Raw genomic sequence first — 20,197 nt, 5'->3', positions numbered from 1 at the left:
TTATAACCTAACAAAGAGCATCACTAACAGCAGTAGGTGACGAGCTGGATATTGTGAGTCTGTGATCCACAGCTCTGTCGAAAAGAAATAAATCCCCTTTTCTACTGTGTTTTGAGTCAGCCTGGGTAACGACAAGGAGCCTTTTGTTGTTGCCATTCGAGGAGTTGGCTGTTGGTTCGAGCTCTTGCGCTCACATTAAGGAGGCGGCGAGGGGGGAGCTGAGCGCCGATCCCAGTGGGAACACGTGTCCTAGGTTGGCCCATCTGCAAAATAATTCTTCTGCGTGTCATCTAGGCCAAAAGCTGAGTCTGGGATCTGCTGCATGGCTAAGTTCCCTCCCTGCGGCGGCCAGAGCTAGCGTGGTGACAGTTACGGGGAAGGGAATTGAAATGTTTGGGGGAGTTATGGCATGGAGAGTGACATCTGTGGCAATGGGCTCATAAGTGAAGGATTTGGTGTAATACACATAGCAACAAGGTCATAGTCCCAAAAACTAGGGCTTGCCAGAAAAACGAATGAAATCAGCCAGGCTATGATTTGGGTTGATTGGTTCCAAATTCATCTTTAATCTAAGTTCTTTTCAAGGTCATCGTAACTGGGCTTGCGTGAATCTTGGGGCCTAATCCTCATCTGGTGCAAACTGGAGGGAATCCATTCAATTCAAGGGAGCCTCGCCAGTTTACATCAGATTGTGGTTATTTTTAAGTGCAGGTCATTTAGAAATATGTAAGTACTTACTTCCAGCTATACTTTTTGAATAAAGGAAGTCAAGCCAAAACCTACCAGGATACAGAGCATCCAATTTTTTATTTCTTTTCCAAGCCATGGGACAAGTATCTCCTATGTTGAATCACTTACACTGTAATGCAGGAAACCCAAGGATGTAAACAGCAACGAGGTCTCTATGGAGTATTTCCCAATCCATCTTGTGCCAAGAAAGGATATCCAGAAGGGTGCTAGGCTGGTCACTGTGCTTACCAGCAGTGGCAGTCAAATGTGCCACTAGGAGAAAAACTGCAGGAGGGCAAAGGAGACATCGCTCACCTGCAGCCTCCAGAGCCTCCCACATCCCAGCCCTGTTGCTCTTTTATCATCTCTATGCTCTCACTGGCTTCTCCCAGGCTCACCCCACTCATGGAAGAGGTGCAGCTCCCTTGAAATAAACAAGGCCCTTTCAGGTTATACCAGATGAGGATTTGGCCGTGGAATTCCGACAAGCCCAGGTCTGACAGCCCTGTGAAACAACTTGGATGAAAGAAGCAACAAAACCTTGAACACACCCTGGGCCCTATATCTCAGCTTTCAAAACTGGCCGGCCTCAGCTTCCAGACCCCCACATAGCCCCTTCTCCAGATTGAATTTTACAGCTTCAATGAGGAAGACCAACCACTGCTGGGGCGAGCTGGCTCTGAACAGTCCCCTCCTGTAAGAGGGAGTGCAGGCTTTGTGAATGTTTTGATTCTTCATATCTAGTGATAATCTCTCTTCCCACATCCTAATTTCTAGCCATGGTGAATTGCTTCACCCTCAGTCCCGCAGACCTGCACCCGTGGAACATTTCCCTCTATGAGAACAGTCACAAAGTAATGAATAAATGCATTTCCCCAGGAAGGAGAGATCATTCGTAAGTTTAATAAGACAAAAAAGGTGATTACCTGGACTGAACATCATTTGGTAGGTCAGAAGAAACAGCAGCAGCTCACTGAAAGAGAAAGAAAACCCCTCACTAGCAGCGGTCTTAGAGAAACAAGGTTAAGACCCAGAGATGACCCAGAAGCCAGCAGCTCTTCCACTGCCTTCCACAGCCTCTAAAGACCTCGGTGCAATGGTCTCCAAAGATTGAGACCTCTGGGTATAAAACCAACAAATGATATCACCTAATGAAGTACAGAGCAGGAGAAATACCTATTTTGCACTGTGCTCTGGTGTTGTTTGGTTGGGTTTTTCAACATCCTTGAATAATTGTCTCCCTTAGCAGAAGTGGTGCACATAATATATGGCAGAGGCAAAAGAGCTATATTAAAAGCTATAATTACTGCTGTTTAACAATTAGTAGCTCCATTTGAAGATGTTTTGAGTAAGATTTATGGTGTGTTTTCTAATTTTTAATTTCTAATTATGGGGAAGCAGCTTAGCCTTGAGTATTTCTCCTCTAAAAAATGTAAAATAATACATAGTGCACTTTTGGTCTGTAGAGATGGATACAGAAACAGGAAAAACATATAGGAAGGAAAGGATAAGGGGTGTTTTTTTGTGTGTGTAAGCAAGGTTTAAATGGAATAATTAAATTTACCATAATCAATAAAACGTGTGAGTCAAGTTTATTGAAGTGGCTATTTCCCATTGCATAATTTCCCTGGGGAACTTTCATTTTTAATTCAAAAATCATAATAAAAAATAATAATTAAAAAAACCAAACCCCTGAGCACTTACTGTAAATATGCCAGCATATGTGTGAGGTTAAGAAAAGCACGAGCCTACACCCAGGAATCAAAGAGGGGCTTACCACTGCTTTGACACTAATTGTAAAAGCTGAACATTTTCTAGAACCATAATCAAATCTTAACTGCCATGGGGGACTCATTCAGCAGCTCACAGTAATTCTAATAAGATGCAGAGCCTTTCACCTTTAGGTCACCAGTTCAAACCAACTTTGGGCTGGTTAGTAAACAGAAGGTAAACCCAAGTCTGGTGCTGGGCAGAAGTGGGAAAGGGTTTTCACTTCCATCCTATGTCATCCATGCTTCCCCATGGGTTGACATGGCCTCCTCTGGGGACTAAGCTCATCTCCTTTGGTCTCAGATCCTCCCTTCTGGAATGGGGATGGGAAATCCTTCTTGCTGCTCTTCCTCTGTTTCAGCTGGAACCTCCCCAGATGCCCCACAGCACCTACCACCAGAGACCCTGATCTTGAATGGGTTTTTCCAACACTTCTGTAATGCCCCTCCCAAGGAAACCTACATAGCGATATCATCTCTGTCCCACATCCATGTACACAATTCCTCTTAATTAATTAGTCCATTTACTTGAGCACCACATGGAAAACAGACTGATCAGACATGTAATTGAAAACAACAGGCCCCCACCCCACTGCCCCGGGCCCCATAACAAACAGCTCTGCCAACAACGGCAGCACTTGAGAAGTGAAGCCGAGTCCTTCAGGTAGAACTTCTTGCAACACTTTGAGCTGCGAAATCCCAGCTCCAGCTGAGGCCCCTGGCACTGCCAACAGCCCTAAAGCATCTTGTGTTGTGTGCCAAGCATCCCCTGCTACACAGCATCTGGATGGGTCCTGCTCTACTGCATCATCCACGAGGAAGCCATGAACATTTGTGCTTCAAGCTGTGCAAATGTCAAAATACAACTACTTAATCCAAGCAGCCTAGAGACAGATTGCCACCAAAACAGACAGTGTCCTCTTGTCACCATCGCAGACAGCGTCCTCTCTCTCCCCCTCCCCTTTCCTACACGTCACGGATAACTTGGAGGCTGCTTTACTATATAGTTACAGTATGCAACCCCATCTTTCTGGCTATGAAGATATGTACACTTCTGTGTATGTGTTTGGGTGAATATAATAGTCTGAGGCCTTAATTGTGTCTCATTAATACAGCTGAGGAGTTGAGGAGCTCTAAGGAACAATTCGTCCATTGTCCTCTACACATCTGGGTTAATGTTTCCTCCTTGGATTAGTCTGTACCAGTGTGTTCCCTCTCTGCTCACCACAAGCTAGCAGTGCCAATTTCCCTCCATGGCAGCTCCAGTGACAGCTGTTTACTTGGAAGCTTATGGATTTGATATATGGGTGCTAGCCACAAATTAATGGAATACTTTCCAGATGCAACGTCTTTAAATATTCAAACAATAAGCCAAAAGCACTAAGCTGTTTTGGCCATTTTTTCTCCTAATTCCGAGTGTCTCTCGGAGATGATGTAAACATGATTTCATGGGGCAATAACCAGAACACTTGTGAAGTTTTAAAGGTGAGCAGCACCACGAGGTGCTGGATAGTAGATGGTGCCATTTTTCATCTGAAATCAATACCTGAAAAAGCCAAGGAGAGCAGAATAAAGAAGAAAATAAAACAAGTACTGAGATTAATCATAAGCAATGGACAAAGATCACTAAAATGCCTCAAAGCCTCTCCTTGCTAGATGTCATCTAGGAATGCTCCTCAAGTGGAAGAGTTGATCCCTAGCTCAGAAATGGAGACCAAGATCTACCCCAGGTGTGCCTTTCTCCCAAGCCAGACCTTCAGCTGTGGTCTCATGATCCCAGTTTGCATTTATATTCACCCAAATGCTGAGGACTGGGGCAAAAGGAGCATCTGAGGGTGAAAATCAGCATACAAAAGCAGGCAAAATTGCTTTGGAGCTGGTGTAATTTTGACTATTCTCACCTTTGCTCCAAGTTTTCAATTTGACCTGTTGTCAACTTCAGTGAAGGGGAATGGTGCATCAAAGCTGCATGATAATGATTTATACCACTGCAGAGCCTAGGCCAAGATGTGTAACTTACTTCTTGGCCAACTTACATCACGCTTTTCCTTCCCTCATTGCATTTTCTTTGGCATTTTCTTCTTTGCATTTACTCATTTTCTTCCATGGGATTTTAACATGACCTGGACAGTTGAGCAACCAGGGTATGGATTTACTATCCAGTAGTGAAAGAGAAGAACCTTCTTACACACTTTTATTTACTTAAAAATATCAACAAACACAAGCTGTGTGGCCTTATATTGGAGGAGGGCAAAGAGAGCTCCAAGTAACCCTATTTCAATTTAAAACCTGAAATGCTCCCTGCTTTAAACTTTCTCCTTTATTCCCTCCAATGTTACGAATTAGAGAATGGTTATCATCAAGTTCACTGAACTGAAAACTTCATTATCTAATGGGAGGAAAATAAGCATCATTTTACAAGAGCTTTAAAGCAACAACAGTAATTGCCCCAAACTCTAGTCCACAGGCAGGATGGACATCTGCTAGAAAAATATGATTATTCCCCCACCCACCACCCTCAAATTTAGGGATTTGTGGAATATGGGCCTTGCCTGAAGTTGCTTGGCAGAAATCCCCATGTTAAGTTCTTATTTAATGAAATCATGTGGTAGTAAATCAAACCCAGAAACAGGAATAAGTAAATCCACCACATCCTTTGAAAAAAGTATGGTTCGACTCTGTTAACTGAAGTTGCCCGGGCAATGAATTATCTGTATTTGTCAACTAACAAGAGATCACTCAAGAGTCACCCACCTCTTTGTGTAATTTCCTAATCTTTAGTCTCAAAGCCAAGCTGAGAGCCAGCACAAAATGGGCAGGTCGCTTGCACAAAGAGCTCCTAAAACTAGCACTAAGTTGCCACATCTTTACAAAGTCTGTGCAAATGGCCCAAAATGCAAAGTTTGGACCCTCTTACAAAGTGTTCACCTCGGAATGTTACAGGAAAGGCAGCAAGTGAGGTTCATAAACACCATGAGGGAAAATGGGTAGAATGGGAAGGCCATTATCAACATAATAAACAAGAGGTTGACTTCACCTAGTACCTACTAAAGTCAACAGAAGTCTTTACACAATTCCACCCTACCTGGTTTTCTCTATGCATCCACATGGTTCAGAGCCAGGGAGAGGTGCTGGGTAGACTTTGTTTTCTGATAAATGCATTGTGACTTGGTCACAACTATCAGAACAAAAGGGCTCTATCATAGGGAGAGCTCATGAACCTTTGAAGCTTCCTATGGAAAATATGTCAAATCAATGATGTTTGCAGAGCATAACTGATCTGTCAAATTCGCCTTAGGGATTCTATGCTCCTATGATTTCATTCACTGATATGTCCAAGAAAGCAATCAGAAAAGAGAGATCATTATTGACTTTACAAACAAGATTTAAGAAGAGAGTGATATTATATATAAAGCACCAAATGGAAAGTGCATTGTATCAGATCCTGCCCTTGTGCCCATTTTGATCATAAGCCACCCTCCGAGATTGATTGTCCTACCCATAGTTGCTGCTTGAAATTAATTTGTCCATTCTATTATACATGGATCCCCCTAAGCTCTCCAGTCTTTAAAGCGACTTTAATGACAAAACATCCAAGATTTGGTATCCTACCTCATCCCCTGACATTCTGAACTTCTAATTTCAGGTTGTTATTTTTACAACTGAGTACTCAGAAGTACTAAGATCATGGTTTTAGGCTTGTCAGTCTATCTTGGATCCATGATAGTTTCAGCACTGTGATTCATCACTGTGAAACCAATATGAAACAAACTTCTCAGAACTCTTGGGATTTCTCAGAATGCCCATCTGAGTGCCATTTAGGAATATTTGACTTCGTAATGAAGCATTTCTGAGGGAGTTAAATATAAACAGCTCAAATGTGGCATTTTTACAACCTTAATAAAACCAAATGCAACATTTACTAGGTACACATTTTAACGGAAAGAAAAAGATTGCTACAGCAAAGCAGCAATCATTGTAATTTTAAGCAAACCCAATGGTAAATGTAGAGCAGCAAGGTGCATGTTATTGGCACGAGAAAAAGCCTCTCTTTGTACTTGAATAGGACAGCTTGTTAAAATCAAGAGATCCCCACATGGCAACAGACTGCAGTGCTCTAGCAGGAGCCACAAGTAACTTTTCAAGTAGATAGCAAACCTGAGGCAAGAAGCGTCCCCATCAACCACAGTCTTTGAGTTTACTCAAACTACCGTGGGCTTAGGCAAAATCGATGCACAGTTACATCCATGGTGTGCTTCCTTGAGCTAAAACCACTGCTGTAGGGATCCCTCCTCCCAGCTACCATAAGCATGGGAGGGCTGAGTGGCTGCTGTGCCCTACCGAGAGGAAGAAGAGCAGCGTGCTCCTCATAACATGCTTTCTTTCTTGGCTTTATTTTCCAGAGGTAAAAACTGATACAAACTACAAACAGGCAATGTCATTTGAACCTTTTTATCTGGGCTAAAATTTTTCCTCTTAATTTCATAGTCCAGTTTAAAAAGTGTTAAGAATTCTGAAATCAGCAAATATTTTCATTTTTACACTAAGGATTGTGTTTGCTTATTTAAATTTCAAATTATATTTGTTTCCAAATGCCTTTTCTTTCCCTAAAAAAGGCAAATCTCACAGTGGCACATCTGGGGCTGAGTAAATTATGCTTTTTAATTGTATTTTGCTTTTTTCCTTTCATTTTATTTGCTGAAAAAAACAAGTGGGGAAAATACTTTGCTCCAACACCAACCCCCTACAGAAGATGTCCTGCTGATCAGGTGCCCTATGTACAACCTTCTATGTGTTCCCGTGCCCAGACAGGATACTCTTGGATTAGGACCCAGGCTTTACAAGCTCTATTTATCCCTTTTCAGAACAAAGAAGAGATGAACTTGGAATAAGCCTTCCAAGATGACTTAACTCCTCCTCTCACAGCAGGAATTGGTGCAGCCATCAGACAGGCTGCGAGTGGATGCCGTGTAACTTTACCCATGTCAAGCTTCAGAGCACTGCACACAAAGAGCATTACATTTTATGGCTCCTGCAGAATACTAGGGGATACTAATTTTACAGGTGCATTCTAGCAAACTGCAGTCCCTAATATCAGAATGCCATTAAAAATAATGCACTCCTTATGCCCAGGCAGTTAATTTAATATTAAATCAATAAAACATTTACTAGGGCTGGTCAGGGGCCTGGTTGCTGACAGCAAACTCAGCTCACGGCAACAAATGTCTCCTCACCCTTTGCAGACAGCTGCTGGTTTATTGTAGAGGACGTCTTTGGTCCTGACAAATCGCCTCCCTAAGCCCTAATGAGTGCAGAAATTCAAAACATTTGTGGGACATTTATTAGCAAGAAAATACACCGGCCTTTTGGGAGATCTGGATCGACAGCAACAGTCATCCGTGGGCCAAGTTCAGTCCAGCTCGTGCAGGGAATGCAAAATGACTTTCTTGGCTGCAGGGAAAGAGATTGTAGCTCTTTCCAGTTGGTCTCATCTCTGGGATATGGAGACTGTGCTGAGTTGTCACCAGTGGAGTCATTTTACACTCTACCAGGTTCCTGACAAAATCCCAACGTGGTGGAGGTCACTGGGATGGGATCCATCACATCCCATCTGCTGCTGAGCACGAGCAAATCACCTGGCACAGCCACATTCCCCCTCCATGGTCCCTTCCAGATTAACTCAAGCACGAAATACAGGACTGTGCCAACATGCCTGACGGGCAATGTGCTACAGTGACAATGAGGGGTAGCCTTAGGAACAGTTTTGTGTGTGAGGGGTTTGCTCGGTTGGTTGGTAAATGAAAGAATAGAGATCAACTTTTGATCGAGAATCTGAGAACCAAGGTAGAACTTTAATGGCAATTGCAAATGACTTCCTCACACATGTAGTAACAATAATTAATTTAATAATAATTAAAATAAAAATAAATGAAATAACAAATACAAGAAAGATAAAAATGGAAAAAGCAAGAACTACCAAGAAGAAAAAAACCCAAAATGGACTAAGCTCACAGAATAGCCATCTAGAACTTTGCTATGAAGAACTGGCATTTCCGAGTTAAACAGACACCTTCTATTCAAATGGTATCGTGTGGAAAGCCCAGTTACATGAGAAAACTCACACAAGTTGTTTCCCAGCATTGTCCTCAGCCAACCAAGCTCCAGGGACCCATGGCCAAGGACCTTCACTCAAGAAAGCAGGTCCAGGATGCTGACATCCACAGGAATGGTGGCATGCCTGATTTAGGCATAGTCCCCCCAGAAACACTCCCAGCAGACCTGCCTCCTCCAGGAGCAAGGACACAGGTTCTGAGATGGAGGGTGGAAGAGCCTGGTCCAGGCAGAAGGTATCTGCCTGGAGATGCTTCCTGTGCCTTCCCTAAACCCTGAGCACCTGGGACAAGTCAGGGCCTGCCCCAGCTCTGACTTGTCCTGACACCACTGACGTTATTTGTGTGATGAGCCTCTACACTGCACTTACAGGAATGCTTTAGCTGTAACCCACAAAGCCAAGCTTGGTCAGAATTAATATTGAACTCAATCCCTAGTAGCTTCCCTTAGACATCAGCATTCCAGCACATGTAATATGATGAAAACAAATTTCATGCCATGAAAGCAGAAATATGGGTGAGGTCTGGGAGCATAGTTAGGATGTGGTTTTCAGAAGCACTTAGTGCTGGCTTAACTCGACTCCTATTACAGATGAGAGTAAGAAAGCTCCATTGACTTCAGTGGGAGCAAAATTAGGCCAGTGCTGAATGGTTTTGAAAATCCCACCCTTAGCTTTTATGTAACATAGAAAATACGAATCAGATGCAAACCTTCAGAGGGTAATTGGCCCATTAAAATGCCTATCATTATTGATTTCAGCCCCCATTTTTAATTCAAGGATCTGTGGCACTGATAGATGCGGCCTGACAATAAGTGGGGATCACCTTCTAGTTGCAGGGGAGCCAAATCTGTTCACGGAGAGGAGCATGACACCAGAGAAGTCAGAGGACCAGCTGAAAGCAACATGTTGATGCTGTTCTTGGCGATAAAAATACCCTATATTTTAAAAAATCAAAGATGTTTGTAGGGATTTCATTTTTTTTTTGAGGTAAAAAAGAACTTTCCATTGGAAGGACCAAAGTCTCCTACCCCCATCTATGTTTTTTTGTTCTTCCTGATTTAGGATGAAAATATCTCTGTGGCTGGAAAACAAACAAACCTCTTCATTTCCCCCCGCCTTTGGAATGAACCCTACAGAAGTTACACAGGAAAACATAGACTAAAGCTTTTTTTCCACCAGTAGCCTTTGATAGAAAGGTTCTGGTGTCCTGGCTGGCCATCATGGTCCTGCGAGGACAGACCACGTGCAAGATAGGACACTGTGTGTTGCAGAAGCAAAGGGGCAGGATTCACTGCATCAATCTGGAATGCATTATTCACCTGCCCATATTCCAGGAGAAGAGGAAGAGTAGGAAAACCACATTGTTTAAAGGCTGTAAAACCCCAAGCTTTTCCCTGAACGGGAGCTTTGAAGCACGTCACCATTTCCTTGGGAGGTCTCAATAAGAAGCAGAGAATGAGGTGGCTTCCAAGCGGTCTGCACCCCTATGGTCGGGCCTGGAGGTCACACACAAGCAACTGCCTTTGCTTGTCCCCGGGTACATAGGGACCTGGTGTGCCCTCAGCACAGCAGTGAGTCAGGAATGACTCAAGAAGAGGGCAGACTCATTCTCAGGCACTCAGGAAGCTCCAGTGGGGAAGAGGACAATCAGGACACGAAGGTGTCTTAGGTGTGCAAGAGCAGAGGCAGCTGGGTTTATTTGCTAGTACCATCAGAGCAAAAACAACGGGCAATGCAGTATTTCTGGGCTTTGCCACTGGCCTGCTTTCTGATCCAAGTGCTCCAGCTCTATCTGAACATGGGACCTCCCCATGTGGCTTGAATGGAAAGTGCTGTCAGCTTAATTCCAATGCTGTCAGCAGAGCACTTATCAAGCCGATGTATCAGGTATGGATAAAAACCACACATATCCACACATCCGTCGCAGCAATGTGATTGGTCCTCCCACCTCTCCCAAATCACTGCTTGTCTCTCTCTGCCCTGCCCTGGTCCTAGACACACTGATCAAAAGTGTTTTGCTGATGCCTCAGCATCCATTGGGCTCACTGCTGCATGCTGTTGTCAGTGCATTAGGTCCCTGCCACATAAAGCCTTACATGCACCCTTCACGCCAGGTCCTTATCTGTAGCAGGGCTGCACAGATCAGGCTCAGATGGCAACAGCTCTGTGGAGCCCAGGTCTAGTCTCTGCTCTCACCACTGAACAAGCACTTAGGGTGAAAAAAACTCACCGTGTGTAATTATTGACAGTGCTAGGAGCAGGGGTTGGAACTTGCCTAGGCTCAGGCTCTATCATCCCATCCCTCGAAGTGCTCAAGGCCAGGTTGGATGGGGCTTGGAGCAACCTGCTGTAGTGGAAGGTGTCCCTGCCCATGGCACGGGAGTTGGAACTGGATGATCATTAAGGTCCCTTCCAACCCAAACCATTCTGTGATTCACCTCTGAAAGCACAGTGGAAGTTTCTCAGCCCCTTGTTGAAACTACCCATGAAGAGACGCAGGAGCCTGCCCAAGGCCCTTGGTATCTATAATCCAAGCCGGCTTTTCATCTGCCACATGAGATGTGACCCTAGCGACTTCAGGCTGCTGGGGAGAAGGATGCTGTTATCAAACATTTTTGCCATAGCAGACACAGAGGGCTCTTTGCCAGGTCCCTTCACTCTTTCCCCTGCTTTATTTGCACAGATGTTTCTGCCAGGGCTTGTCATCAACTTGGGGAGGGGGCAGTTGGGGAAAAACACAATAAAAATGACCGAACAAGCTGAAAACATTGCAAACAGTAAATCTGGGGCTCGCCAGGCCCAGCCCAAGAAGTTGCTGAGGTTGTACTTTTCAGATTCAGTTTTAGGCTCTTGTAAATTTGCAGTGATTTTTAACCCTCCTTTCTGAGCGAGCCTAGGAATGAGAAAGTAATCGTTTCATCAACTCAGGCTGTATAAATCTCCTTGGGGTTTATTATTTGCTGTTTCATTTTACTGGCACAAGAGCTCCTACCAAAGTACAATAACCTCCTGGGTGATTTACAGCTTGGAAGCAGGCGCAAGCTGAACAACCAAGCGCGCAGCACCTGAGGAAAAGCGCGCCGAGTTAATTGGAAAGCTTCAGGAAACTGGAATTCCTCGCAGTGATACTGTCACATGCGTCAGTCACCAGATGTAACTCCAATGTTCTGCTTTCCTAATAAGAATGCAATTGATATCCCCAGAAATAAAACTCTGCAGTCAGAATAACAGCACATTTATCGTGAGATGGTTTAAAGCGTTTGAGAGAGCTGCATGCTGAGGGGTAAGTGTTGTGGGTGCTTTCTCATGTGAGCATGCTTTTGTGCATGAGCCTATACATACAGATACACAGACATATACATCTCCCAAGGAAGTCTAAGATAAGAGAAAAGATGTTTGTCTCTGGAGAGTTACTGCCATAGCCCGAGTTACACATCACTGCTCTGGGTCTTTTTTTATCTGCTTTGTTCTTCCACTAACTCCACATCTCCATCTTTCTCACACAGACTTTTCCTGCTGTCCTGACCCACCCATGCTATTGCTCACTGGGAAAAAGGGGATATTCTCCAAGTGCACCACTGCCTTTGGTTAGAAATACAGACACGTTGCAAGCAGCACAATACAATGCTGCATACTGCTTTATACACATAGAATCACAGAACGGTCTGGGTTGGAAAGGACCTTATGATCATCCAGTCCCAGTCCCCCTGCCATGGGCAGGGACACCTCACACTAAACCATGTCACCCAAGGCTCTGTCCAGCCTGGCCTTGAACACAACCACCATTCACAGCTGCCCTGGGCAGCCCATTCCAGTGCCTCAGCACCCTCACAGGAAAGAACTCCCTCCTTATATCCAATCTAAACTTCCCCTGTTTCAGTTTTAACCCGTTACCCCTTGTCCTATCAGTACAGTCCCTAATGAAGAGTCCCTCCCCAGCATCCCTATAGGCCCCCTTCAGATACTGGAAGCTGCTCTGAGGTCTCCACGCAGCCTTCTCTTCTCCAGGCTGAACAGCCCCAACTTCCTCAGCCTGTCTTCATACAGGAGGTGCTCCAGTCCCCTGAGCATCCTCGTGGCCTCCTCTGGACTTGTTCCAGCAGTTCCATGTCCTTTTTATGTTGAGGACACCAGAACTGCACACAATGCTCCAGGTGAGGTCTCACAAGAGCAGAGTAGAGGGGCAGGATCACCTCCTTCGACCTGCTGGTCACGCTCCTTTTGATGCAGCCCAGGATACGGTTGGCTTTCTGGGCTGCAAGAGCACACTGCCAGCTCATGTTCATTTTCTCATCAACCAACACCCCCATATCCTTATATCCCACTTCCTACTTCCTTATATCCAACCTAAACCCAACATGATGATACATGTATGCCCCAGCACAGTTTTAAACTGTAAACCCCACATCTTCATGCCCCAGTTTCTAGATCTCCCTTGGGCACCAATACATTGAACCTAAAACAAGGCCACTTTGCATCCTATACCTAAAGAAACAGGCTTTTCATGGTAGCTTGGTGAGAACTAATCTCAGTCTATAGGCTCAGTGGTTCACAAGGTCTCCACAGGGATTTACCTGTACTCATAAAGCTGGCAGGCACTTGTCTAATGTAAACATCCCCATGGAGATTTTACATACATTGGGGTGAAAACAGCCCTTCTGTTGGTTTCCAACCAGCTTTCAGCAATGTCTGTCTTTATATACTCAGACACGAGGGAGTTGGTTCAAGAGTATTCTTTTTAAAAAGGACAGCTCAGCTCTGGCCTCTCCTATAGCTGAAATCTGTGATTCACATCCAGGCACATAGCACAAAACGCAATGCGATTAGTGTCCTCATTGGAATTTAAACTCTTTCCTATATTCCTACATTCGATAATCTGAGTGTATTGCAGCCACACACATGCACACAAGTATATACATGTGTAATTTCAAAACAAAGTATGTATCATAGCGACATTATCACCTAAATGGGAGCAAAACTTGAAAAACATGGAACCTTTCTCTGAGACAGGTGACCTGTAACGCTCTTTGCCTGAAGCTGGTTCTGCAGCTCTCACTTTCTGCACTCCTGTCGCAGTCCCATCAGGATTCATATCCTGACATCACCCAGCAAATGACATGGTGCAGATCCATGATTTCCATGTATTATATTGCAACCAACAGACCACTGACAGCCACCAGGATTTCTCTTGGACCACAAGAAACCCTTGCACCCAAACCAAGGGACCAGCAGCAACACTCTTGCAACCCCAACAGCTTTCCTACCAGACTAGACTTTTCTGCTGCTCTCGCACACCTCTCTGTGTGCTCTGTGTCTATGCCAAGCTAAGTTGGCATAAACCAAAACCACTAAAAGTTACAGCCATTTAATTATGTCAGCTACCTTTTGTCCTGTCACCTTATTTAACACTCTTGTCTCTGTTAGCAGCACACACATTGTGCTCTGAAGTAAACAGCTCAAGGTTAAGTGGCCAAATTACTTCTCAGATTTGTTTGGCCTCTGATATGGGCTGATTCCTTCCAGCAAAGCTGCTCCAAGGCCACTTATCAGTAACACCAGTGGCATAAAAAGCCACCTTGGAAACTGGCCTCCACTCAGCCCTGGCAGAGGAGCACCAAGACAGGCTGCAGACCTCCCTCCTGGTCATGAGGGCTTGGCAAGAAGCATCACCCTCCAGCTGGCTATAGGGAGACTTCTCCCATCAGATGCCATACATGAGCTATGACTGCCTCTTCCTAGTGCTGCTAAAGAACTAAACCTAAGTTTGCAATGTCTTTCAGATAAGATGCTTTTTGGTACCTTATGCCAAGCGGCCCTCTCATCCGAGACCCTCTATTTTATCTTTTTAATCGTTTGTCCACATCTCACTGATGGCTGTTTTTGATAAGGCCAAATGGGTGAGATTTTGAAGCGTGTATCTTGCTGGAATGACCGATCTCCAGGAGCGGACTAAGTAGGAACCCTGGGAGAAGCGGTGAGCAACTGTAATGCTCTGCACTCCGCAAGAAGAGCCAGTCCAATGAGTCAGTACAAAGTGCTCTCATATTAACCTGCCTCTGAAGTTTAGGTAAACTTCCTGATCACTTAGACTTTCAATTTATTTTTAGGGAACTATTTCCAGTAAGTGGTTCAAGATGGATTACAGTTTAACTGGAAGCTTGGGAATAAAAAGATGGTCACAGCAAAGCTGGGTTCAATTCTTGCCTCTGCCACAGACTTCCTGTATAAATCTGGACACACTGCACTGGGGGGGTATTCACCCATCTAACTCAAAACATCTAATTTCAATGCCTATATTAAGAGCTCAGGCTTCCATTAGAGCCAGTGGAGTGAGCTAGGCTGGGGTGACTCAGAGCACTTCCAGAAGCGCTGCACTCACCGACATAGGGAGCACAGGCTTGTAATTTAAGAGCATAAAGTAGACTTCTAAATCACCTCTGCCCTTCTGACATCCTTGGGGCTCAGTTTTTCACTCATGAAATATGTTCTGGATTAGAAACAAGAAGAAAGTAGCACCCAAACTGAGCTTGAGCACCAGTCCTGGGCTCAGCAGTTCAGGAGAGATGCAGGAGAATCACCAAGCAAACCCAAACTTCTGATTCAAAATTTCAGTGGTATCTGAGATTTATCTACTCTGAATTAAACATGTATATATAGATATACACATATATATGAATATTTCAAGTACATTTCTATAAATAAGCTTTTTCTTTTCCTTTTTTCTCTCTCCTGATGGCTCTTTCTGGGATCTTGAGAATGCAGCATGACTGCAAAAGTACTTCTGGTCACATCTATGAAAAGAGCATCACAGAATCTCCGAGCTTCACGAACAGGCCCCCAGAACAGAACATCAGTGTTTTTGCAGTAAGTAAAGCAGTCTGTGTGTGCTACAGAAGCAAATTTGAATACTTAGAGTATTCTTCCCCAGCCATATTCTGTAAAGATTTTGTTGCTCACCTTTAATTCTGCCTGACTGAGACTATTGCTCTCTGCATCAAATGAAGTTATTTGAGAGCATTGTTAAAAATGCCTAAGCAGGAAAAGCAACAACCCAGACAAGCACCCAACGTTGTGTAAGGAATTTTAAAACGTGAGGCTTCACATATATCAGATTCAGCTCTGAACAATAAACATGTTGTGCATTCCTGGGGCTCTTGTTTGAGGACTGTAAACTTTCCCTTTACAAAACATCCCATTTGGGATTGATGCTATATCGGTATCTGAAGATTGTGCTACTGAGCAGCTACTCAGAATGCTACAGTGATAAATTAAACCAGAGGAAACGGATCATTTCTACTATCAGGGTCACTGTTGTCAACTCCTAACAGGGCAATTGACTTGTCAAGTTGTCTCTGAAAGCCCCAGCTCAGATTTCATTGCCTTTCACATTTCTTTTGGAATGGTATACAAGGGTCTCTGAGCCTGTCTTTCACTCGGCGCTTTGGGAAATTCCAGGCACCAATCCTGCCCATAAATCACAGAGGAATAGATGAGGTGAGTCTCAGCGTGAGACTCTCCAACTGGAGTAACAGTGTGGAAACATTAAATACAAGAAAAGATACGAGAGGGATGTTTATGTGAACAGATGGGGATTTGCTTGTGTGTCATTATCAGACACGAGCAAGATCTTAAATGGTGAAAGGTCATTTGGAAAAGCCATGGGACACCTCTGGCATCGAGAAGAAAGAGAAAGCTTTGACTCCGTGGCTCACTGTATTGTTCTGAATAACAGTCAAATCCACCTGCTAGAGAAGACAATAACTGTAAGGAGATCAAAGCCACTAATAGCATTTCCTACTTACATTTTTATCATGTATGTAATAGACGCGTATCTATATAGTAGTTAGAAACTAAGCCAAGATCAGTAATGCATAACAACATTCACTCAGCAGAGGAGAGATCCTCAGTTTTATTCAACTTCCAGGCTAGAAGAAATAGGTACAGCAGGGAATGCAACTTGTTTGAGTATCCCATCAGCCAGAGAGGAGAGGCAAAGCCATTTCAAGTGCATCACTGTAACATTTGGGTCATGCTGCTACCCAAATTAGAGCTTCAGCTTTCCAAAAAGGCTTTGGAACAGCGCAGAAACTCAAGTGCTCACTTAAGGGAAATGCCACTATTATAAAAAAGTGCTCTTGTTCCAAACCCAAAATTGGTCAGTGGTCAACTAAAAGATTTCTTTTGTTATTAAAGACTTCTTTTGGTGGCGGTGTTGCTGCTGCTGCAATTAAATTGAAGGGTTTCTATTATGATGTTAACATCCCTGGTTTTATTACTGATTCAATAAATAGTTCAATTTTTTTTCCCCCAGAACTAAGCCGCATCCATTTTTCCATGGAAGACCTCAGTTTCAATGAAAATCATTTCTGGAGGAAAAATGTTCTATTGGAAAATAGTGACCAACTCTTGTAATTATGGTTGAAAAATCCAAACACACCCAGATGTGCCGTAAGCCCTTGTTATCTTTGGGATGTCTGAGTTTTTGTGGCATCCTCATATACAGCCATGGCACTTTGAATGGAGAAGGTGAAGCAAGAACATGTGTGGGGAGTTTCTCTGCTTGGCCCTGCAAGAATGCCTCTTCCCTCCACCCCCAGAAAGACCGCTTTTCCTCCCAATTCCATGCTCCTTACCACCTCACCCCCAGTTTACCCTCTTGTCATTTCCTCTTGCCCTCTTCCCGTCGTATCACGTTTCCAGTTCAGAATCTGTAGATCCACAATTGTTTAAAAAGCAGCTCAAACTTCCAACTTATAAACATCGCTTCCTCTGTCTCCTGAATTTATTTTAATAGCTGATATTTGAGCCCAGGGGATTGTTTTAACTAACACTGTATAGTCAGAAGGAATCACTTTCCTCCAGGCTACCTCTAGGTCAATAGCATAAGGCAAGACCCCCTCACATTTCATTACCCAGGGATCAGATCCCCTTTCCCAATCCATCACTCTGAAGCTCATTCCTCCTATTCCTCTCAGATTTGCCTGTATGATTCATGCGGTGCCAAATCAACAGTATATTTGCTTTTTTCTCAGTTCATTGTTTTTATTTGCTTACATGTTCCCTGTCGTAGTTCAACTCATAAATCAAGGCTGGTTTATTTTTTACAAACCCGTTGAAAGTTTGAGCCAGTTTCCACTGTTATGAAAGACTCCCAATACTACACGGCCTTTAACAGGTGGAAAATGTCTTAAGAGGCTGTTTGGATAGGAACGATTTTCTAACTTAAAGACAAAGTAGTATTTATTTATGACTTAATCTAATTCCAAAACAAAGTAACAGTTCCCTGCACCGAATTATCTCCTTATGATGCTATCCCCACTAACATATGGTTTTATTATTTATATAAAAAAATGCAATACTGAAACCATTTCTAGCTATTAAACTTGTGTAACTGATTACAGTGAAACAATGGTCCCGAGATACTTTAACACATCATTATTTTCTCTTAAGACGACCACTAAGTGTCTGTCCTGGTTAAATTTGGTATTATAAAAGCAAGCAAACAAAACCCAAACACACTCCCCCCTTCAACCCTGTTACTTAACCTTTACTTTTTGGTTCAGAGTGAAGAGTTATTGATATACCAGGTTGTCAGTGGAAAAAACCCACCCCTTTTCTGATGATTTAGGCTTGGAGAAAATGAAATTACAAAGAAGAACCCCTGAAGCTGAGGCTGATGTGCAGTACCACAGTCAAAGCTTGGCTCAGCAGGCCAAGCCTAATCAGTTCCTGCTGGGGACAAGGCTCACCTATCCCACCTGGCCAGCTATAGAAGTACAACAGAGAGGAACCTGCCTTTGCAGCTGTATCCCACTTCTCTTCCCACTTGCTAAAATACATACTGCAGGGCAAAAAATTACCTGTTGGGGGGCAATTTGGTATTGTGAGTGACAGTTCTCCCCCATCCCAATGACTGGTCAGAGTGGTTCTCCTCTCCTTCCAGCTCCATAGCGGAAAGGGATGCAATCCCTGAGACCATCTGGTGCCTCTTCTTCTCCCTGGCTGACTTCAGCTCTCTGCTGTCAGCCAAGTGGACTGCTTCAAGCCTGCGTGTTTCTCTAATGTTTCTTCCTTGCATGAATGACATTAGCCACTGGGAAAAAATCTGCTTCTGGGTCAGGGCACTGAGGATGTTCACCGGCAGCTTGGATGACAACCACGTACCGCAAGTCAACAGCTTCAGCGTCTACAGGGCAGGAAAGGAACAAAGAGCAAAGCAGATGTGGCCCTGATGGCTCCTACTTGCAAACACAGCTCCTTTTCCTTCAGAGAAGGGATCTATACCTCTTCCTACCTGGGATCAGAAATAGAGCACTTGAAGGGCTGTGCCTGCAAGGCTTAAAATGGAGAAGACCTACCCTGCTAGGATGGGAGGAAGACTCTCCCTACTGCTCAAAGAAGAAAGCCCAAAAGTCAGTTCTGACATTGCCAACCTCAAGCTAACATTGTACGATTGAAACAACTAATGTTGCAAACTGACTTAGAACATGCTGAGAATCAGTTTTGACCTAACATGTAATGTTTAATGCATTGAAAATGGTTCCCACTATGAGTTCGGATGAAAACCTTCACAATTGTGTGCTGTGAAGGTTTAAAAACTAATTTAGAATAACTGAAATATTTCACTTGCGTAATGTTTCATTAGGATTTGGACATACAACCATTTGCCAGTACTTTTGCTACAATGAGCATGTTTCTATAGAACATATTGTTTTAAATGGGAAAACCATAACATTTATCTGAAAAATGGCAGAAATACTTGGTTTGACAATTCTGAGCTTTGCTACGTTGCTTTTTCTGCAGATGACAAATTGCCTGAAACTCACCCTTTCTTGTAAAGACATTTCAGATTTGACACATCAGCATTTTCCAACCACACACGTTTATTTTGAAGAACGCTCAACCAACTTGGACAGTCGCTGTGAACTTGTGCTCCCTGCTTGGTCCCTTCCAGCTCTGAGATCACCAGGGGCAGATCCAATACTAGATGTCTGCATGCCAAGAATCCCCTTGTCCTGCACACAAACTGCTGTCACACAGAAAACCCACTTCCAAGTCTTCTACTTGGCGGAGTTCACAACCAAATCCTGTCCTTCAAGCCTTTACATAAACCCCTGAATTAACCTGCTGTAAAGCCATCAGAAATAGTTGCTTCTTCCTAACCGCTAATAACACTTTCAATGAGGGTCACCTCTAAGTTCAGGTAAGGTATTTGTGAAGTCACTCAAATTGATGCCATTCAATAAAAACGACGAAAAATACAATGGAAAATTCAGAAAGCAGGGGCTGTGGTTTAACCTCTGCTGGCAAATAAGTACCACGGAGCTGCTTGCTCATTTCCCCCACTGTGGGTTGAAATAAGAACAGTTTAATCACTGAAATAAAGTAAAATATTATTGTTATTACAATAATAAAATGAAAAAGAGACAGGAATAAAACCCAATAAACACAAGTGATGAACAATACAATTGCTCATCATCCAGTGACCGATGCTCATCCCCAAGCAGTGACTGGTGGCTCCAAGCCAACTCCCCCCCGTTTCTATACTGAACATGATGTTCTAGGGTATGGAATATCCCTTTTGGCT

At 43.7% G+C, this 20,197-nt stretch overlaps 1 long non-coding RNA gene across 1 annotated transcript in view; it reads right to left on the bottom strand.

Annotated features, from left to right (window-relative positions):
- Positions 1-20,197, bottom strand: part of LOC136014524 (uncharacterized) — a 72,741-nt gene that overhangs the window by 13,759 nt on the left and 38,785 nt on the right. Inside the window, exon 2 of the long non-coding RNA XR_010612756.1 lies at positions 1,656-1,702. This is a non-coding gene — a long non-coding RNA (uncharacterized LOC136014524). The remainder of the gene's footprint in view (positions 1-1,655; positions 1,703-20,197) is intronic.

Source organism: Lathamus discolor, chromosome 5 (genome assembly GCF_037157495.1).
Source record: "Lathamus discolor isolate bLatDis1 chromosome 5, bLatDis1.hap1, whole genome shotgun sequence".
Classification (NCBI taxonomy): domain Eukaryota; kingdom Metazoa; phylum Chordata; class Aves; order Psittaciformes; family Psittacidae; genus Lathamus; species Lathamus discolor.
The sequence above is the reverse complement of the archived record's forward strand: the minus strand, read 5'-3'. Positions and strand labels throughout refer to the sequence as shown.